Source organism: Chrysemys picta, chromosome 13 (genome assembly GCF_011386835.1).
Source record: "Chrysemys picta bellii isolate R12L10 chromosome 13, ASM1138683v2, whole genome shotgun sequence".
Classification (NCBI taxonomy): Eukaryota; Metazoa; Chordata; order Testudines; family Emydidae; genus Chrysemys; species Chrysemys picta.
The window spans coordinates 15409576-15428488 of NC_088803.1; the positions used below are offsets into that span (position 1 = coordinate 15409576).

At 42.9% G+C, this 18913-nt stretch overlaps 1 pseudogene; it reads left to right on the forward strand.

Moving 5' to 3' along the window:
• Positions 1-11140: 11140 nt before the first annotated feature.
• LOC135975154 (olfactory receptor 9S13-like) lies at positions 11141-18255 on the forward strand (annotated as a pseudogene).
• The last annotated feature ends 658 nt before the right edge of the window (positions 18256-18913 follow it).

An 18913-nucleotide genomic window follows, 5' to 3' on the forward strand; every position in this document is an offset into this window, starting at 1 on the left:
TGCATATGGGGCAGGGTGACTGTAACAGCAATGATGGTAATTGCAAGCTCCATCTGGTAGGTGTCGTTGCAGTCGAGATTTATTCTTTGCATAGATTCACAGAAGAAATGATCAATTTCATTGGGACCACAGAGAGCTGATGGCAATATAATAAATATGGTGATGGTGTTAACCATAAATACACTTCTCCAAGAGCCAGCTGCTAGTCTGAGACAGAACCTGCCACTCATATGGGCTGCATAAGCAGAAGTTTGCATATTGCTAAATGCCGATCACATAACATGACCATGAGGATGTTTCCAGCCATGGTTACAATGTAAATCACTAGAAACATCAGAAAGTGAAGGACTTGAAATTTAGGTACTATCATAAACAGATAGTTAAGGGTTAATGGCTCTTTTACCTGTAAAGGGTTAAGAAGTTCACCTAGCCTAGCTGACACCTGACCAGAGGAACCAGTGGGAGGACAAGATGGTTCAAAAGGAAAGAGGGAAGTTCCCTTTGTCTAGGTCAGTTTCACTTTTGACTGGAGGGAAAAGCTCCAGAATTCAGCCTCTTATCAAGTAGTGAGTATTAGTGAAGGAAATAAATAGGGTTATGTTTATTTCTTTGTAACCTGTCTTGTGCAATTAGAGGAATAATCAAATTGGGTATTTGGGTATTTTTTGTGTAACTAAGTTTTTGCCCAGGGGAACATCCTCTGTGTTTGGAATCTGTTGTCTGTGAGAGTAGCTGGTATGCTAATCTCTCCCAGAGGGTTTTCTTTTATCTTTCTTTTCTTTAATTAAAAGCCTTTTTTTATACCCGATTGATTTTTCCTTGTTTTTTAGATCCAAGGGGGTTGGATCTGGATCCACCAGGAGTTGGTGGGAGAAAGGAGGAGGGATGGTTAATTTCTCCTTGTTTTAAGATCCAAGGGGTTTGGATCTGTGTTCACCAGGAAATTGGTGAAGTCTCTCAAGGTTACCCAGGGAAAGGAATTAGTGCTTGGGAGTGGTGGCAGCCAGACCAGATCTAAGCTGTTAATTGAGCTTAGAGCTTCTCATGCAGGTCCCCCACATCTGTACCCTAAATTTCAGAGTGAGGAAGGAACCTTGACAGGGACGTTCCCCAATCCTAGGAGGATGGACATTTTTTTTTGTTTCCCCTGTCTCTGTTTGCCATGGAGTGTGTTTAAGAAGGAAGAAAAAAGAAGAAAAAAGAAATACCTCTTGAGGATGAATGGAGAAACAGACCTAAGATTTAATACATCAATAAATTCTATAAGGCTGGGGAGAAGGAAGCCCATGAGTCCATAATGGAGCTGCAGCAAGGGAATCTGATGAGGTTCAACAAGGACAAGTGCAGAGTCCTGCACTTAGGAAGGAAGAATACCATGCACCGCTACAGGCTGGGGACTGACTGGCTAAGCAGCAGTTATACAGAAAAGGACCTGGGAATTACAGAGGATGAGAAGCTGGATATGAGTCGGCAGTGTGCCCTTGTTGTCAAGAAGTCCAATGGCATATTGGCTGTATTAGTAGGAGCATTGCCAGCAGATTGAGGGAAGTGATTATTCCCCTCTATTCGGCACTGGTGAGGCCACATCTGGAGTATTGTGTCCAGCTTTGGTCCCCCCACTACAGAACAGATGTGGACAAATTGGAGAAAGTCCAGCGGAGGGCAACAAAAATGATTAGGGGGCTGGGGTACATGACTGATGAGGAGAGGCTGAGGGAACTGGGCTTATTTAGTCTGCAGAAGAGAAGAGTGAGGGGGGATTTGATAGCAGCCTTCAACTACCTGAAGGAGGGTTCCAACGAGGATGGAGCTCGGCTGTTCTTAGTGGTGTCAGATGACAGAAAAAGAAGCAATGGTCTCAAGTTGCAGTGGGGGAGGTCTAGGTTGGATATTAGGAAACACTATTTCACTAGGAGAGTGGTGAAGCACTGGAATGGGTTACCTAGGGAGGTGGTGGAATCCCCATCCTTCAAGGTTTTTATGTTCCGGCTTGACAAAGCCCTGGCTGGGATGATTTAGTTGGTGTTGGTCCTGTTTTGAGCAGGGGATTAGACTAGATGACCTCCTGAGGTCTCTTCCAACCCTAATATTCTATGATTGTATTATTAATTAATCTGAACTTTGACTCATTGAACATCTTATGGATATATATTTTATGCTACAGATTTAACAAAATGTCAACTTCTCACAGATCAGACCAGGATCTTAGGTCTGGTCTACACTTAAAAATTAGATTGCTCTAACTACGCCACTCAGTGCTGTGAAAAATTTCACACTCTGAGCACCCTAGCTAGGTCAGCCTAGCCCCCAGTATAGACATGCCTAGATTGCCAGACAGGTGAATTAAATATATTGATGGAAAAACCCTTCCGTTGATGTAGGGAACATCTATGCTACAGTGCTTCAGCACCGTAGCTGTGCCGCTGTCGTGGCTGTAGTGTTCCCATACCCACAAGTCGCTGTGTTGATGTGTCTGAGAGATCACAGTAATGGAAAGCCACTTAGACACCGATTGTGGATATTTAGTCTCATATATCATCTTCTGACATACCAAATCAGGCCAAAGTTTGTCCAAGCATGGGATGTCGTTGTGGAGAAGAGCTAGACATTTCTGTGTGACCCATAACAAATAACAGCCAGGCAGCCCTTTCAAAACACATAGGATTTATTAATCAGTTGGAACACAGTACCGGGAGTTACTCCTGCTTCACACCAGAGAAGAGGGAGGCATCTCCCTCTGGCCCTCTCTCAGGCTATGGGTGCACTATAGCTTAAGTCGACACAAATTATGTTGCTGAGGGATTTGAATTAGCTACTCCCCTCTCCAAAAGCCACATAACTATTGACGAATTAAACACCAGACAAATTAAGACAGCGCTATGTCATCTGGAGAACTTCTGCCATCAACATTATTAGAGGTGCTCACGGGGGCTGGAGTAATTAAGCTGACAGGAGAGTTCTCTCCTGCCGGCTTAAAGCAGCTACCTACAAAGTTTACAGCAACAGAGCTGCGTCGGTGCCGCTGTGCCACTGTAAGCTCTGTAGTATAGCCATAGCCGAAGAGTAAGTTCCTTCTAGAGATCTACCCACAGTGCCCACTACCAGAGACAAATGTCACATTGTTCGCCATTTTCCAGCAGTTACCAAGGCAACTGAGGTGCTCCAAAAACCAGATCCTTAGCTGGTCTAAATCAGTGCAGCTCCAAAGAAGTCATTTGGGGCTAGATCAAGAAAGAGACTTAGTCATTGCAACGCCTAAGAGTTAGGCACCAAGGGCTTGATTTATCAAGGTATTTAAGCACCTAGGCCTAGTTTCCCAAAGGAATTTAGATGTGATGATCAGAATCACAACTACTAGCTTCTAGGTGCCTTGAAAATCACTGGGTTTCACTAAATCTTGGTGAGATGCTCAGGCTTCCTATACAATGAATGCAGGGAGATAGTTGTCTGAGAATGGGATTTGCAAAGCAAGCACATTAGGTGGTGCCTCACCTAAGCTATCCAATAGGAGATGACAAGGAGAGGGGGTTGAGTTAAACCCTACCCCTTTCAGGGATTTCTGCATCCATCTCTGTTTTGGATGCTAAGCTGTGAAGCCTTTCCTGGAGTCTGGTGGCTAAGACTTTTCTTGCAAGGGGACAGGATGAAAGTCTTTCCTTGTTGCTTTTATTCCAGTAGTCCAGATAGTCAGCTAGGATGTGGAAGACCATTGGTTCACATCCCCCATCTGCTGAGGGCAAGAAGTGATTTGAACAGCACTCTGTCATCTCCCACGGAAAGGGTCTAACCACTGGGCTATGGGGTGTTCTCATGTGGGGAATCCATCTGTTTCTCCTGCTGATGCAGTACCACTATGAATGAATAACTAAAGCATCACTGGAGGTGCTGGTCCAGCTCCAAGGTCTGGATCAGTCACTAACCACTATGGTATAGAGTCATTCTCCTGCATTTTCTCTCTTTCTTCCTCCCCCCCCCCCAATGACTCTTTTTATTCATCCAAAGTGAACAAGAGAGATTGAGGGAGTTCCAGAGTCAAACATCTCATAGTTCAGTGGTTTGGGCACTGACCTCAGAGGTGGCAAATTCCTGTTCAGGTCTATTCCCATCCCCAGGAGCAGAGAAGCAGGGCATAAACCAAGGATATCTCAACCCCTAGACTAAATGCTATAAATGAACTCCTACCCTGCCTTTTATAAAAAAAGGTGGATTTGTTACTCAGAGGTTTCAGAACCCAAAGCAGTGTATACTTTGTATACTTTTACTTAATGTATACTTTTACTTTATCGGTCTTAATGACTGACGGTATGAGGGAGATTCCCAAACTTAAGCCATTCTTTTTGGTAACAAACCTGAGGAACTGTCCCAGAATGAGGTGTAATTAGAGGAGGTTTTGGAACAAATTGATAAACTAAACAGTAATAAGTTACCAGGACCAGATGATATTCACTCAAGAGTTCTCAAGGAACTCATATGTGAAATTGCACAACTTCTCACTGTGGTATATCCATATCTATCTATCTATATATATAACCTATGATTTAAATCAGCTTCTGTACCAGATGACTGGAGGATAGCTAATGTGACACCAATTTTTAAAAAAGGCTCCAGAAAAGATCCGAGCAATTATGGGCTGGTAATCCTAACTTCAGTACTGAGCAAATTGCTTGAAACTATAGTAAAGGACAGACTTATCAGACACATAGATGAGCACGATTTTTGGGGGAAGAGTCAACATGGTTTTTGTAAAGGGAAATCATGCCTCACCAATCTACTAGAATTCTTTGAGGGGGTCACCAAGCATATGGACAAGGGTGATCCAGTGGATATAGTGTCAGAAAGTCTTTGACAAGGTCACAAAAGGATCTTAAACAAAGTAAGCTGTCATGGATTAAGAGTGAAGGTCCTCTCATGGGTCAGTAACTGGTTAAAAGATAGGAAACAAAAGGTAGGAATAAATGGTCAGTTTTCAGAATGGAGAGAGGTAAATAGTGGTGTCCCCTAGGGGTCGCTACTGGGACTAGTCCTATTCAACATATTCATAAATGATCTGGAAAAAGGGGTAAACAGCGAAGTGGCAACATTTGCAGATGATACAAAATGACTCAAGAGAGTTAAATCCAAAGCAGACTGTGAAGAATTACAAAGGGCTCTCACAAAACTGGGTGACTGAGCAACAAAATGCCAGATGAAATTCAATGTTGATAAATGGAAAGTAATGTACATAGCAAAACATAATCCCAACTATACATATAAAATGATGGGGTCTAAATTAGCTGTTACCATTCAAGAAAGAGATCTTGGATTCACTGTAGATAGTTCTCTGAAAATAGCCACTCAATGTGCTGTGGCAGTCAAAAAAGCTAACCGAATGTTGGGACTCATTAAGAAAGGGATAGCTAAGAAGACAGAAAATATCATAATGCCACTATATAAATCCAAGGTACACCCACATCTGGAATACTGCATGCAGATGTAGTTTCCACATCTCAAAAAAAGATATATTGGAATTAGAAAAGGTTCAAAAAAGGGCAACAAAATGATCAGGGTTATGGAAGGGCTTCAGTATGAGGAGAGATTTATAAGGCTAGGACTTTTCAGCTTGGAAAGATACAGCTAAGGGGGTGTGACATTGCACTCCATATGTTTTATGGAAAAGTGCTAATGAGTGTGAATATAATGTAACTGGAATATGCTTCATGCAAAAGGTCTCTTATAAGGTATCATTACAAAGCTTATAACCTACTGAGTGTGGTCATCCAATTTGTATGCATGTATCATTCTTGTATCTAAATCTACAAATATAAAGTATAACTCTGAAGTCCTATTGTAATTATGGAAAGTATGGGCCATTAAGGTGGTTTAGAATCTTGATGGCTCCCATTAACTAGGACAATTGGTTCTGAATGGCTCTGTTTATCTGCAGCCTTCCTGTGTTCCTTCGAGTCAGCACAGGAAGAATGGAGGCTTGGGGTCTCACAGGATATGTGAACATGTCACATGATACTGGAATCCAACTTAAACCTGGTGATTTTCCATTTAGAAGGAGAGGTGGGGACCCAGAGAGACAAAAAATTCCGACCTTGTGCCAAAGATATAAAAGGGGGTGGAACAGAACAAAGGGGTGGCCAGTCATGAGAAATCCCCTAGTTACCACCTGAGCTGGAACTAACAAGAACTGTACCAGGGAAAGGATTGGGCCCAGACTTGGAAGGAGTCTAGTCTATGAAAACAACGAGGAGTCCCTGTGGCACCTTAGAGACAAACAAATTTATTTGGGCATAAGCTTTTGTGGGCTAGAACCCACTTCATTAGATGCATGGAGTGAAAAATACAGTAGCAGGTATATATACACAGTACATGAAAAGATGGGAGTTGCCTTACCAAGTGGGAGGTCAGTGCTAATGAGACAATTCAATTAAAGTGGGCTATTCTTAACAGTAGAATACTTTTGGTATTTTAATTGAATTGTCTCATTAGCACTGACCTCCCACTTGGTAAGGCAACTCCCATCTTTTCATGTACTGTGTATATATACCTGCTACTGTATTTTTCACTCCATGCATCTAATGAAGTGGGTTCTAGCCCACAAAAGCTTATGCCCAAATAAATTTGTTTGTCTCTAAGGTGCCACAGGGACTCCTTGTTGTTTTTGCTGATACAGTCTAACACAGCTACCACTCTGTAGTCTGTGAAAGGAGCTTATTGGAACATCTCTGAGGGTGAGATTTACCTATATTCAGTTTCTTAATGTATTAGGCTTAGACTAGTGTGTTTTGTTTTAGTTTGCTTGGTAACTTACTTTGTTCTGTCTGTTATTACTTGAAACCACTTAAATCCCAGTTTTTATACTTAATTAAATAACTTTTGTTTATTAATGGACCCAGAGTAAGTGATTAATACCTGGGGGAGCAAACAGCTGTGCATATCTCTTTATCAGTGTTATAGAGGGTGGACAATTTATGAGTTTACCCTGTATAAGCTTTATACAGAGTAAAACGGATTTATTTGGGGTTTGGATCCCATTGGGAGCTGGGTGTCTGGGTGCTGGAGACAGGAGTACTTGCTGAGCTGTTTTCAGTGTAGTTTGCAGCTTTGGGGGCATGGTTGAAACCCTGGGTCTGTGTTGCAGCAGGCTAGAATGTCTGGCTCAACAAGACAGGGTTCTGGAGTCCCAAGCTGACAAAGAAAATGGCTCAGAGGTAGTTTCAGCACATCAAGTGACAGTCCCAATGGGGTCTCTGTGACCGAATCCGTCACAGGGTGATATGATTGAGGTCTATAAAATCATGACTCGTGTGGAGAAAGTAAATAAGGAAGTGTTATTTTCTCCTTCTCAGAACACAAGAATAAGGGGTGACCAAATGAAATTAATAGGCAGCAGGTTTAAAACAAACAAAATGAAGTATTTTTTCACACAATGCACAGTCAACGCTTGGAACTCTTTGCCAGAGGATGTTGTGAAGGCCAAGATTATAACAGGATTCAAAAAAGAACTAGATAAATTCATGAATGATAGGTCCATGAATGGCTATTGGCCAGGATTGGCAGGGATGGTGTCCCTAGCCTCTGTCTACCAGAAGCTGGTGTGACGGGTTGCATCACAGAAACCACCTTGGGGCTGCCAACTGGTGTGCCAAGACTACTTCTGCCCCTGCTTTCCTGCCCTGGCAGCTTGGAACTTCAGTGCCCTGCCTGGTTTGAGCCAGACCCGCTAACCTGCTGCAAACCCAGACCCAGGTCTGAACCACGTCCCCTAACAGCTGTAGGCTTAACTGAAAGCAGCTTAGGAAGTGTCCCTGTCTTTAACACTCAGATGCTCAACTCCCAGTGGAGTCCAACTCTCAGATAAATCCGTTTTACCCTGTATAAAGCTTATAAAGGGAAAACTCATAAATTTTTCGCCCTCTATAACACTGGTAGAGTGATATGCACAGCTGTTTGCCCCCCCCCGGTATTAATACATATTCCGGGTTAATTAATAAGTAAAAAGTGATTTTATTAAATACAGAAAGTAGGATTTAAGTGGTTCCAAGTAGTAACAGACAGATCAAAGTGAATTATCAAGTAAAATAAAATAAAACACGCAAGTCTAAGGCTAATACAGTAATAAAACTAAGTACAGATAAAATCTCACCCTCAGATGTTTCAATAAGTTTCTATCACAGGCTGAAACAACGAGGAGTTCTTGTGGCACCTTAGAGACTAACAAATTTATTTGGGCATAAGCTTTTATGGGCTAGAACCCAGTCCATCAGATACATGAAGTGAAAAATACAGGAGCAGGTATAAATACATGAAAGGATGGGGGTTGCTTTACCAAGTGTGAGATCAGTCTAACAAGATAAATCAAGTAACAGTAGGATACCAAGGGAGGAAAAATAACTTTTGAAGTGTTAAGAGAGTGGTAAGAGTCTAGACCATCCCTGATAGACATTTATCTAACCTACTCTTAAATATCTCCAGAGATGGAGATTCCACAACCTCCCTAGGCAATTTATTCCAGTGTTTAACCACCATGACAGGAACTTTTTTCTAATGTCCAACCTAAACCTCCCTTACTGCAGTTTAAGCCCATTGCTTCTTGTTCTATCCTTAGGGGCTAAGATGAACAAGTTTTCTCCCTCCTCTATGACATCCTTTTAAATACTTGAAAACTCAGAGCCACTCAAATCCCATGAACTTTTAGTAATATTTTATTTCTTAATTCACTACAGTTCTATTGAAAATCTCATCCTATGTAGATTGAATTTGATAGAAATGTTGCCTTTGACCTCACTGTAAGCAAATCAGGCCCTCATAATCTAATTCCTAATACAATTTGAGCCTTTTACAATGCCTTTTGGAAGTCATATTTTCTAGAGTAGTAGCCAAAGTAACCAACTTTCCGGGAAGTTGGATACAAAGCATGTCTACTCAGCCAAGTTGGACAATTGCAGACTCTATCCACACACGTGTGATCCCATTGATTTATAAAAAGGGGGCAGAATTAGGCCTTTACCCTCAAATATTCCCTATTCCATCCATCTATGAACTAACATATATGATTTATTTATTGGACTGGAAAAAGACAAACATAGTACCTATATTAGAAAAGGGGAGCAAAGAGGATGTAGGAAATTATAGAGCAACTTTGATGCCTGGAACAATACAGGAATAAATTATTAAACAATTTATATTTAAGCACCTAGAGCATAATAGGGTTATAAGGACCGTCAAGCATGGATTTGTCAAGAAGAAATCATTCCACACCAAACTCATTTCCTTCCTTGGCAGGGCTGTTGGCCTAGTGGATAGGGCGGATGATGTAGACATGCTATAACTTGGTTTTAGTAAGGCTTTTCATGCAGTACACATGACATTCCCATAAGCAAACTAGAGAAATGTGGGTTGCTGTCAGGTGGTTGTAACACTGTGCTGGGGATACCCAGAGTTGTGAGCCACTCTGTTACCTCTCTGCCTCAGCAAGAGTGAGCTCTGCTGGTGATAAGACTGTGTTAGCTCCCTGCCATACCAGCCTGTCTTCCCCACCAGTGAACTCAAGGCTCTTCCAGCCAAAACTTTACCTAGCAGGTAACAATCAGTGAACTCCAGGCCCCAAGCTCCTCAGAGAGGTTTCTCGGCAATGCACAGCAACTACCCTTGTACATTCACAGAAGACATTGAGGTTGCTGCTCTGGTAAAGAGCTAGTACATTACAGCTTAGTAATTTAACTGAAGTATAGAAACATTTCTCTGCAAACACAACATTGGACTGGTTCACAGGAAAAGTAAAACAAGTTTATTAAACAACAGGCTTGGTTAAGTGATACTGCATAGCAGGAATACAGGCCAACAGGGTTACAAATGAACACAAGTAAAAATACACTTTCCAATAGCTGAGACCTAACTCAATATGCTAAAGCCTTTGTACAAGGGAGTTTCCTCTCCAATCTGTCTATCCCAGCAATGGCTAATTAGAGGTTAGCCGGGATCCCCGCAAAGTCCAGGACACTGGTTTTCCTTGTCTCCTCAGGTGAAGGATGACTTAGGGGTTCACTCGCCCTCTCTTTATAGCCCATTAAACCTTTGAAATGTGTTCTTCTGACATGTGTGCCCAGATAAAGTTCCTTTTCCCTGTTGGCTGTGGATGTCAGGCTGTCTTTGGTAGCCTCCATGCTGCCTTCTCCTGCACTGGTGATTGTTCAGTGCAAATGATCTCTTCCTGCAGGCTTTCACACAAACAAATAGCTCATTGAATTTGGCTACACCTGGTTTGAGGTGTGGGCCTTTTTCCTCTACCTGGAGAGACCCTATTTATCAGCTCCCCTAGGCATGCCTGGTTTAAACTTCTTTTAGTCAGATTTAAAAGCACTATATCAGTGAGTATCCCTAATTCCACATGCAGCATTATCACATACATTTCTTAAGGATATTATTGACCAGTGTAGTCTCAGTTTTTCAATAATACCTCACAAGGTATATTTTATACAAATATTATTGTGGTCATATGTAGGGTGTGAATAAAGGAGTGTCAAGGGTCACAGGGGGTGCAAAACTGGTTGAAAGATTTTCATTAAAGACTTGAATAATGGAGTGGAAAGTCTGCTTATAAAATTTATGGATGACACCAGTCCAGGAGGGGTTTGCAAGAACTTTGGAGAACAGGATTTGAATTCCAAAAGATCATGAAAAATCAGAGAATTGGTCTCAAATCAACAAGATAAAATTCAATAAAGGAAAGACCCGTGGAAAGTACTTCACTTAGGTAGGAAAAATCAAATGTGCAACTACAAAATGGGGAATAGCTAGGTGGTAGTACTGCTGACAAGGATCTGGAAATTATAGTGGATCATCAATTGACTATGAGTCCACAATGTGATGTAGTTGGAAAAAGGATAATAACATTCTCAGGTTTATTAACGGGAGTGTCGTCTGTAAGACACAGGAGGTAATTGCCCCACTTTACTTGGAACTGGTGAGGCCTCATCTGCAGTACTGTGTCTGATTCTGGCCACCACACATTAGGAAAGATGTGGACAAATTGGAGTGTGTCCCAAGGAAAGCAACAAAAATGATGAAAGGTTTAGAAAACTAGACCTACGAGGAAAGGTTAAAAGAACTGGGCATGTTTAGTCTTGAGAGAAGAGGACTGAGAGGGCACATGATTAGAGTCTTCAAATATGCTAAAGACTGTTATATAGAGAACTGTGAGCAATTGATCACCATGTCCACTGAAGATAGGACAAGAAGTAAGCAACAGTCAGGGATGGTCTAGGTTTACTTCGTCCTGCCACAACACAGGAGGATGGACTAAATGACTTCTCAAGGTCCCTTCAAGCCCTACATTTCTATTATTGCTATGATTATATCTTGGCCTATGAGATGTCAGGGGTTCTATCTGTGAGCTTTTACTTCTATACAGAATATACTATGTCCTTATAAGGACAGAGTCATAGAATCATAGAATATCAGGGTTGGAAGGGACCTCAGGAAGTCATCTAGTCCAACCCCCTGCTCAAAGCAGGACCAATCCCCAATTAAATCATCCCAGACAGGGCTTTGTCAAGCCTGACCTTAAAAACCTCTAAGGAAGGAGATTCCACCACCTTGCTCGGTAACCCACTCCAGTGCTTCACCACCCTCCTAGTGAAAAAGTTTTTCCTAATATCCAACCTAAATCTCCCCCACTGCAACTTGAGACTATTACTCCTTGTTCTGTCACTTTCTACCACTGAGAACAGTCTAGATCCATCCTCTTTGTAACCCCCTTTCAGGTAGTTGAAAGCAGCTATCAAATCCCCCCTCATTCTTCTCTTCTGCAAACTAAACAATCCAACTTCCCTCAGCCTCTCCTCATAAATCATGTGCTCCAGCCCCCTAATAACTTTTGTGGCCCTCCGCTAGACTCTTTCCAATTTTTCCACATCCTTCTTGTAGTGTGGGGCCCAAAACTGGACACAGTACTCCAGATAAGGCCTCACCAATGTCAAATAGAGGGGAATGATTATGTCCCTCGATCTGATGGCAATGCCCCTACTTATATAGCCCAAAATGATGTTAGCGTTCTTGGCAACAAGGGCACACTGTTGACTCATATCCAGCTTCTTGTCCACTGTAACCCCTAGGTCCTTTTCTGCAGAACTGCTGCCTAGCCATTCGGTCCCTAGTCTGTAGCAGTGCATGGGATTCTTCCGTCCTAAGTGCAGGACTCTGCACTTGTTCTTATTGAACCTCATCAGATTTCTTTTGGCCCAATCCTCTAATTTGTCTAGGTCCCTCTGTATCCTATCCCTACCCTCCAGCGTATCTACCACTCTTCCCAGTTTAGTGTCATTTGCAAACTTGATGAGGGTGTAGTCTATGCCATCCTCCAGATCATAAATGAATATATTGAACAAAACAGGCCCCAGGACTGACCCTTGGAGCACTCCTCTTGATACCGGCTGCCAACTAGACATGGAGCCATTGATCACTACCCATTGAGCCCGACAATCTAGCCAACTTTCTATCCACCTTATAGTCCATTCATCCAGCCCATACTTCTTTAACTTGCTGGCAAGAATACTGTCGGAGATCGTATCAAAAGTTTTGCTAAAGTCAAAGAATAACACATCCACTGCTTTCCCCTCATCCACAGACCCAGTTATCTCCTCATAGAAGGCAATTAGGTTAGTCAGGCATGACTTGCCATTGGTGAATCAATGATGACTGTTCTTGATCACTTTCCCCTCCTCTAAGTGCTTCAAAATTGATTCCTTGAGGACCTGCTCCATGATTTTTCCAGGGAATGAGGTGAGGCTGACTGGCCTGTAGTTCCCCGGATCCTCCTTCTTCCCTTTTTTAAAGATGGGCACTACATTAGCCTTTTTCCAGTCATCCGGGACCTCCCCCTATCTCCATAAGTTTTCAAAGCTAATGGCCAATGGCTCTGCAATCACATCCGTCAACTTCTTTAGCACCCTCGGATGCAGCGCATCCGACCCCATGGACTTGTGCTCGTCCAGTTTTTCTAAGTAGTCATGAACCACTTCATTCTCCACAGAGGGTTGGTCACCTCCTCCCCATGCTCTGTTGCCCAGCGCAGCAATGTGGGAGCTGATCTTGTTCGTGAAGACAGAGGCAAAAAAATCATTGAGTACATTAGCTTTTTCCACATCCTCTGTCACTAGGTTGCTGTGACGTTGTGCAGTCTATATGGTTTTATAAAAATTTGATAATAAGTCAATATAATGTAACTGAGATAGTTTTAGAGAAAATACGGTAATAAGTGAATGTAAGTAACTGGGATATGCCTCATGCAAAAGGTCTCTTGTAAGGTATCATTACAAAGCTTATAATCTACTGAGTGTGATCATCCAATTTGTATAAATGTACCACTCTTGTATCTAAAACTAGAAATATAAAATGTAACTCTGAGGGCCTATTGTAATTGTGTAAAGTGTGGACCATTAATGATGGTTTGGAATCTTGATGACTCCCATTGTCTGCAGATGGCTGTATTTACCTGGGAGTCTTCCTGTATATGTGTGTGCTGGCAAGTGAGTAATGAAGTCTTGCAGTGACATGTGATCATGTCACCTGAACTGGAATCCATCTTTAACCTGGTGCTTTTCCAGTGATGGGGGTGTGGAAACCCAGAGAGACAAAGAGTTCCCGCCTTATGCAAAAGATATATAAAGGGGGGAAGAGAACAGAGAGGGGGAGAAGCCATCATGAAGAATCCCCTAGCTATCACCTGAGCTGCAACAAGAGCTGTACCAGGGGAAAGAATTGTGCCCAGGCCTGGAAGGTGTCCAGTCTGAGAAAAACTTACTGAAACATCTCTGAGGGTGAGATTATCTGTATTTAGTTTGATTAGGCATAGATCTGCGCATTTTATTTTATTTTGCTTGGTGACTTACTTTGTTCTGTCTGTTACTACTTTGAACCACTTAAATCTTACTGTCTGTATTTAATAAAATCACTTTTTATTTAGTAATTTACTCGGAGTATGTATTAATACCTGAGGGAGCAAACAACTGTGCATATCTCTCTATCAGTGTTATAGAGGGCGAACAATTTATGAGTTTGCCCTGCATAAGCTTTATGCAGGGTAAAACGGATTTATCTGGGTTTAGACCCCACTGGGAGTTGGGCATCTGAGTGCTAAAGACAAGCACTCTACTGTGAGCTGTTTTCAGGTAAACTTGCAGCTTTGGGACAAGTGATTCAGACCCTGGATCTGTGTCTGGAGCCAGACGGGAGTGTCAGGTTCAGCAAGACAGGTTGCTGGAGTCCTGAGCTGGCAGGGAAAACAGAAGCAGGGGTAGTCTTGGCACATCGGGTGGCAGCTCCCAAGGGGGTTTCTGTGATCCAACCCGTCACAGTTGCCTCCCTCATTCAGTGAGGGGCACACTTTCCTTGACTTTCTTCTTGTTGTTAACATATCTGAAGAAACCCTTCTTGTTATTCTTAACATCTCTTGCTATCTGCAACTCCAAGTGTGATTTGCACTTCCTGATTTCACTCCTGCATGCCTGAGCAATATTTTCATACTCCTCCCTGGTCATTTTTCCAATCTTCCACTTCTTGTAAGCTTCTTTTTTGTGTTTAACATCAGCAAGGATTTCACTGTTAAGCCAAGCTGGTCGCCTGCCACATTTACTATTCTTTCTACACATCAGGATGGTTTGTTCCTGCAACCTAAATAACTATTCTTTAAAATACAGCCAGCTCTCCTGGACTCCTTTCCCCCTCAGATTATTCTCCCAGGGGATCCTGCCCATCAATTCCCTGAGGGAGTCGAAGTCTGCTTTTCTGAATTCCAGGGTCCATATTTTGCTGCTCTCCTCTCTTCCTTGTGTCAGGATCCTGAACTCGACCATCTCATGGTCACTGCCTCCCAGGTTCCCATCCATTTTTGCTTCCCCTACTAATTTTTCCCGGTTTGTGAGCAGCAGGTCAAGAAGATATCTGCCCCTAGTTGGTTCCTCCAGCACTTGCACCAGGAAATTGTCCCCTACACTGTGACCTAGTAACTTATGTTAGTTGCTGGAAGAAAGCCTCGTCCACCTCATCCCCTTGGTCCGGTAGTCTAGAGCAGACTCCAACCACGACATCACCCTTGTTGCTGACAATTCTAAACTTAATCCAGAGACTCTCAGCTTTTTCTGCAGTTTCATATCGGAGCTCTGAGTAGTCATACTGCTCTCTTACATACAATGCAACTCCCCGACAATTTCTGCCCTGCCTGTCCTTCCCGAACAGTTTATATCCATCCATGACTGTACTCCAGTCATGCAAGTTATCCCACCAAGTCTCTGTTATTCCAATCACATCATAATTCCTTGACTGTGCCAGGACTTCCAGTTCTCCCTGCTTGTTTCCCAGGCTTCTTCCATTTGTGTATAAGCACTTAAGATAACTCACTGATCACCCCACTTTCTCAGTATGAGGCAGGAGTCCTCCCCCCTTGCGCTTTCCTGCTCGTGCTTCCTCCCGGTATCCCACTTTCCCACTTACCTCAGGGCTTTGGTGTCCTTCCCCCGGTGAACCTTGTTTAAAGTCCTCCTCACTAGGTTAGCCAGCCTGCTTGCAAAGATGTTATTTCCTCTCTTTGTTATGTAGAGCCCATCTCTGCCTAGGACGACTCCTTCTTGGAACACCATCCCATGGTCGAAGAATCCAAAGCCTTCTCTCCGACACCATCTGCGTAGCCATTCGTTAACTTCCACAATTCGACCATCTCTACCCGGGCCTTTTCCTTGCACAGGGAGGATGGATGAGAACACCACTTGCATCTCAAACTCCTTTATCCTTCTTCCCAGAGCCACGTAGTCTGCAGTGATCCGCTCAAGGTCATTCTTGGCAGTATCATTGGTGCCCACATGGAGAAGCAGGAAGGGGTAACGATCCAAGGGCTTGATGAGTCTCGGCAGTCTCTCTGTCACATTGTGAATCCTAGCTCCTGGCAAGCAGCAGACTTCTCGGTTTTCCCGGTCAGGGCAGCAGATGGAAGACTCAGTCCCCCTTAGGAGGGAGTCGCCGACCATCACCACCCCCTTCTGTCTCTTGGCAGCGGCAGTTGTGGAACCCGCATCCCTAGGACAGTGCATCTCATGCCTTCCCAGCCGCAGCACTGTACAATTGAACATTGCTGAGGGTCTATTTTCAAACAAGTAATTTAGAAATTGCTCTTATTTTCTCCCAGAGGAATCCAAAAGAGAACCACATCTCACAGTAAGGAGTTATACTTTAAACATGTGTCTCCTTCCCATTTGTATGTAGCAGATAAGGCTGCATGACCAGTGCCAGGTGGGTCTTCTGATTAACACCAAGGTTAGAATCAGCTCCAATGACTCCAATGAATTTATTCCTGATTTACACCACATTGAGTGAAAGGAGAATCAGACCCTCAGTCTGTAGCCTGACCCTGACAAGTTCTCTGAACACACTTGAAATTTGAAATTAGGTTGATTAGATTTGATCGGGCTACTACTTAAACCCTAGATGCTCAGAGTGGGGTTTGTACACCCCCATCACACACCCCAATCAAATAATTCAATCAGTAGTGAGGGTAATTAGCAATTGGAACAGCCTAGTAAGGATTCCAGTGGATTCTCCATCACTTGCAATTTTTAAATGACGATTGGATTTCTTTTTCCTGAAAGATATGTTTTAGTTGAAACAGGTATTAAGATAGGGAAGGTCTATGTTCTGTTCTATAAGAGGTCAGATTAGATGTTCACAATGATCTCTTCCGGCCTTAGAATCTATGAATGATGAATAAACACACTGTGTGTAGACCAGGCCCAATTACCAACAGGTTTTCCACAAATTGCCATTTGTAGAGATTAGCAGTGGTTGAAAACCTATGCAAACTTTTTTTTGTGAAAAATGTTGAAAATTGTAAGCCATTTTCATTCCTGAGGTTTCAAAATGGAATGATTTTTTTGTTTGTTTATTAAAAAGTGTCCCCTCAAATGTGCATTGTTCGTGATTTTGAGATTGAAAAGTTTTTCATTATGAGTCATTTCTTCCTATTTCCCCTCTTTGATGGGACTATTATTGCCATTAGTGGAATTTACAGGAATTAGGTGCCCCGCTCCTATGAATATTACAAAATCTTGTCAGTAGGATATTGTCTTTGAACCTTATGCGGTACCTAGTCATGATGTCCCAGGGATTCCTGGAACCAAGAAGAAATACTCAGTGATGAAGCTAATGTTCATTGTTCAGAGGTTGGTGAGGAGGCATATACCAGAAGTAAATGTGACTTTTCAGGTTAGTGATAGAACCCTAACTGGTCATAGTCCTGACTTGAGTCTGGAGGAAAATTTTCATCACCCAACTCCCTCAGCCATGTTTAAAGCAAAGTAATTTCCCACATACTTGGACTGTAAGATAGTTTGCATGATCTCCATTGTCAGCGCTGACTCCAAGCTCAACACTCCCTTTAAGTCTTCTTCGAGAACTTCTCCTTGCTGGACTCTGCTACTCCCCTGCCATCACCTCCAAAGCCCTTCTGAGTTTCTTAGCATGGAGCAGAGCCATCTCCTATAAAGGCTGTGCTGCCCAAATATTCTTCTTCTCTCTCTTTGGGATCAGCAAGATCAGCGTTCTTCCTGGCCATGATGGCTTATTTACTTTTCACTACGCTCTGCCACCCGCTGCTGGATTCAGGCATCATAGGAATCAGGCAAGATGACTTGTGTTTGCCCGGTGGCTGGCTTCTACCTCTCAGGCTCCCTCAACTGCACCATCCAAATGGGCTTTACATTCAGCTTGTCCTTCTGTGAACTCAGGGAAATCAACCACTTTTTCTGCAATGCCCCTGCTGTGATGCAGGCCTCCTGCTCTGACACCTTCGTCAATAAACTGCTGATGCTGTTCGAGGGTGGCTTCTCCATAGTGAGCACTTCCCTAGTAATCATCTCGCGTAACTACATCATTACCACCATCATATGGACACCCTCTGCCGAGGGAAGATGCAGAAACTTCTTCACTTGTATCTCCCTAAAGGTGGCTGTGAGCTTGTTTTTTGGGACGGTCTCCTTTACATATGCTCAGCCCAGGGCCGTATCCTTCCCTGATCAAAGCAAAGCAGTCTCTGCGTTCTACACCATTGTCATCCCCATGCTACGGTGGCTTCATACCACCAAGGGGAATAACAACAAACTTCTTCAGTGGAGTTTAGCTCTCCAAGATTTTGATTTTGAAATACAACACATTTCAGGGGCTTCTAACAAAGTGGTTGATGCACTCTCCCGAGAAAGTTTCCTAGAATCAATTGGTTAAAAATTGTTCTTGAAATGTGGAACATATTGTTAGTTATTATATAATCAGTAGTATGTCTAAAGGTGCATGTGTCTTATTAACTCTGTTTTCTCCTAGAGCTCCAGGAAGAAATCACAGCCAGTGTGGAACCAGCTGTCCAACACTATCTGTGATTTCGGGGGGGCGTGTCATAACTATAAAGGGAAGGGTAACAGCTCTCCTGTGTACAGTACTATAAAATCCCTCCTGGCCAGAGACTCCAAAATCCTTTTCCCTGTAAAGGGTTAAGAAGCTCAGGTAACCTGGCTGACACCTGACCCAAAGGACCAATAAGGGGACAAGATACTTTCAAATCTTGGGGGGGGGGGAAGGCTTTTGTTTGTGCTCTTTGTTTGGGAAGTTGTTTGCTCTTGGGACTGAGAGGGACCAGACATCAATCCAGGCTCTCCAAATCTTTCTGAACAAGTCTCTCATATTTCAAACTTGTAAGTAAACAGCCAGCCAAGGCGTGTTAGTTTATCTTTGTTTTCTCAACTTGTAAATGTACCTTTTGCTAGAGTGTTTATCTCTGTTTGCTGTACTTTGAACCTAAGGCTAGAGGGGGGTCCTCTGAGCTTTTTAAGTTTGATTACCCTGTTAAATTATTTTTCTATCCTGATTTTACATAGAGGATTTTTAC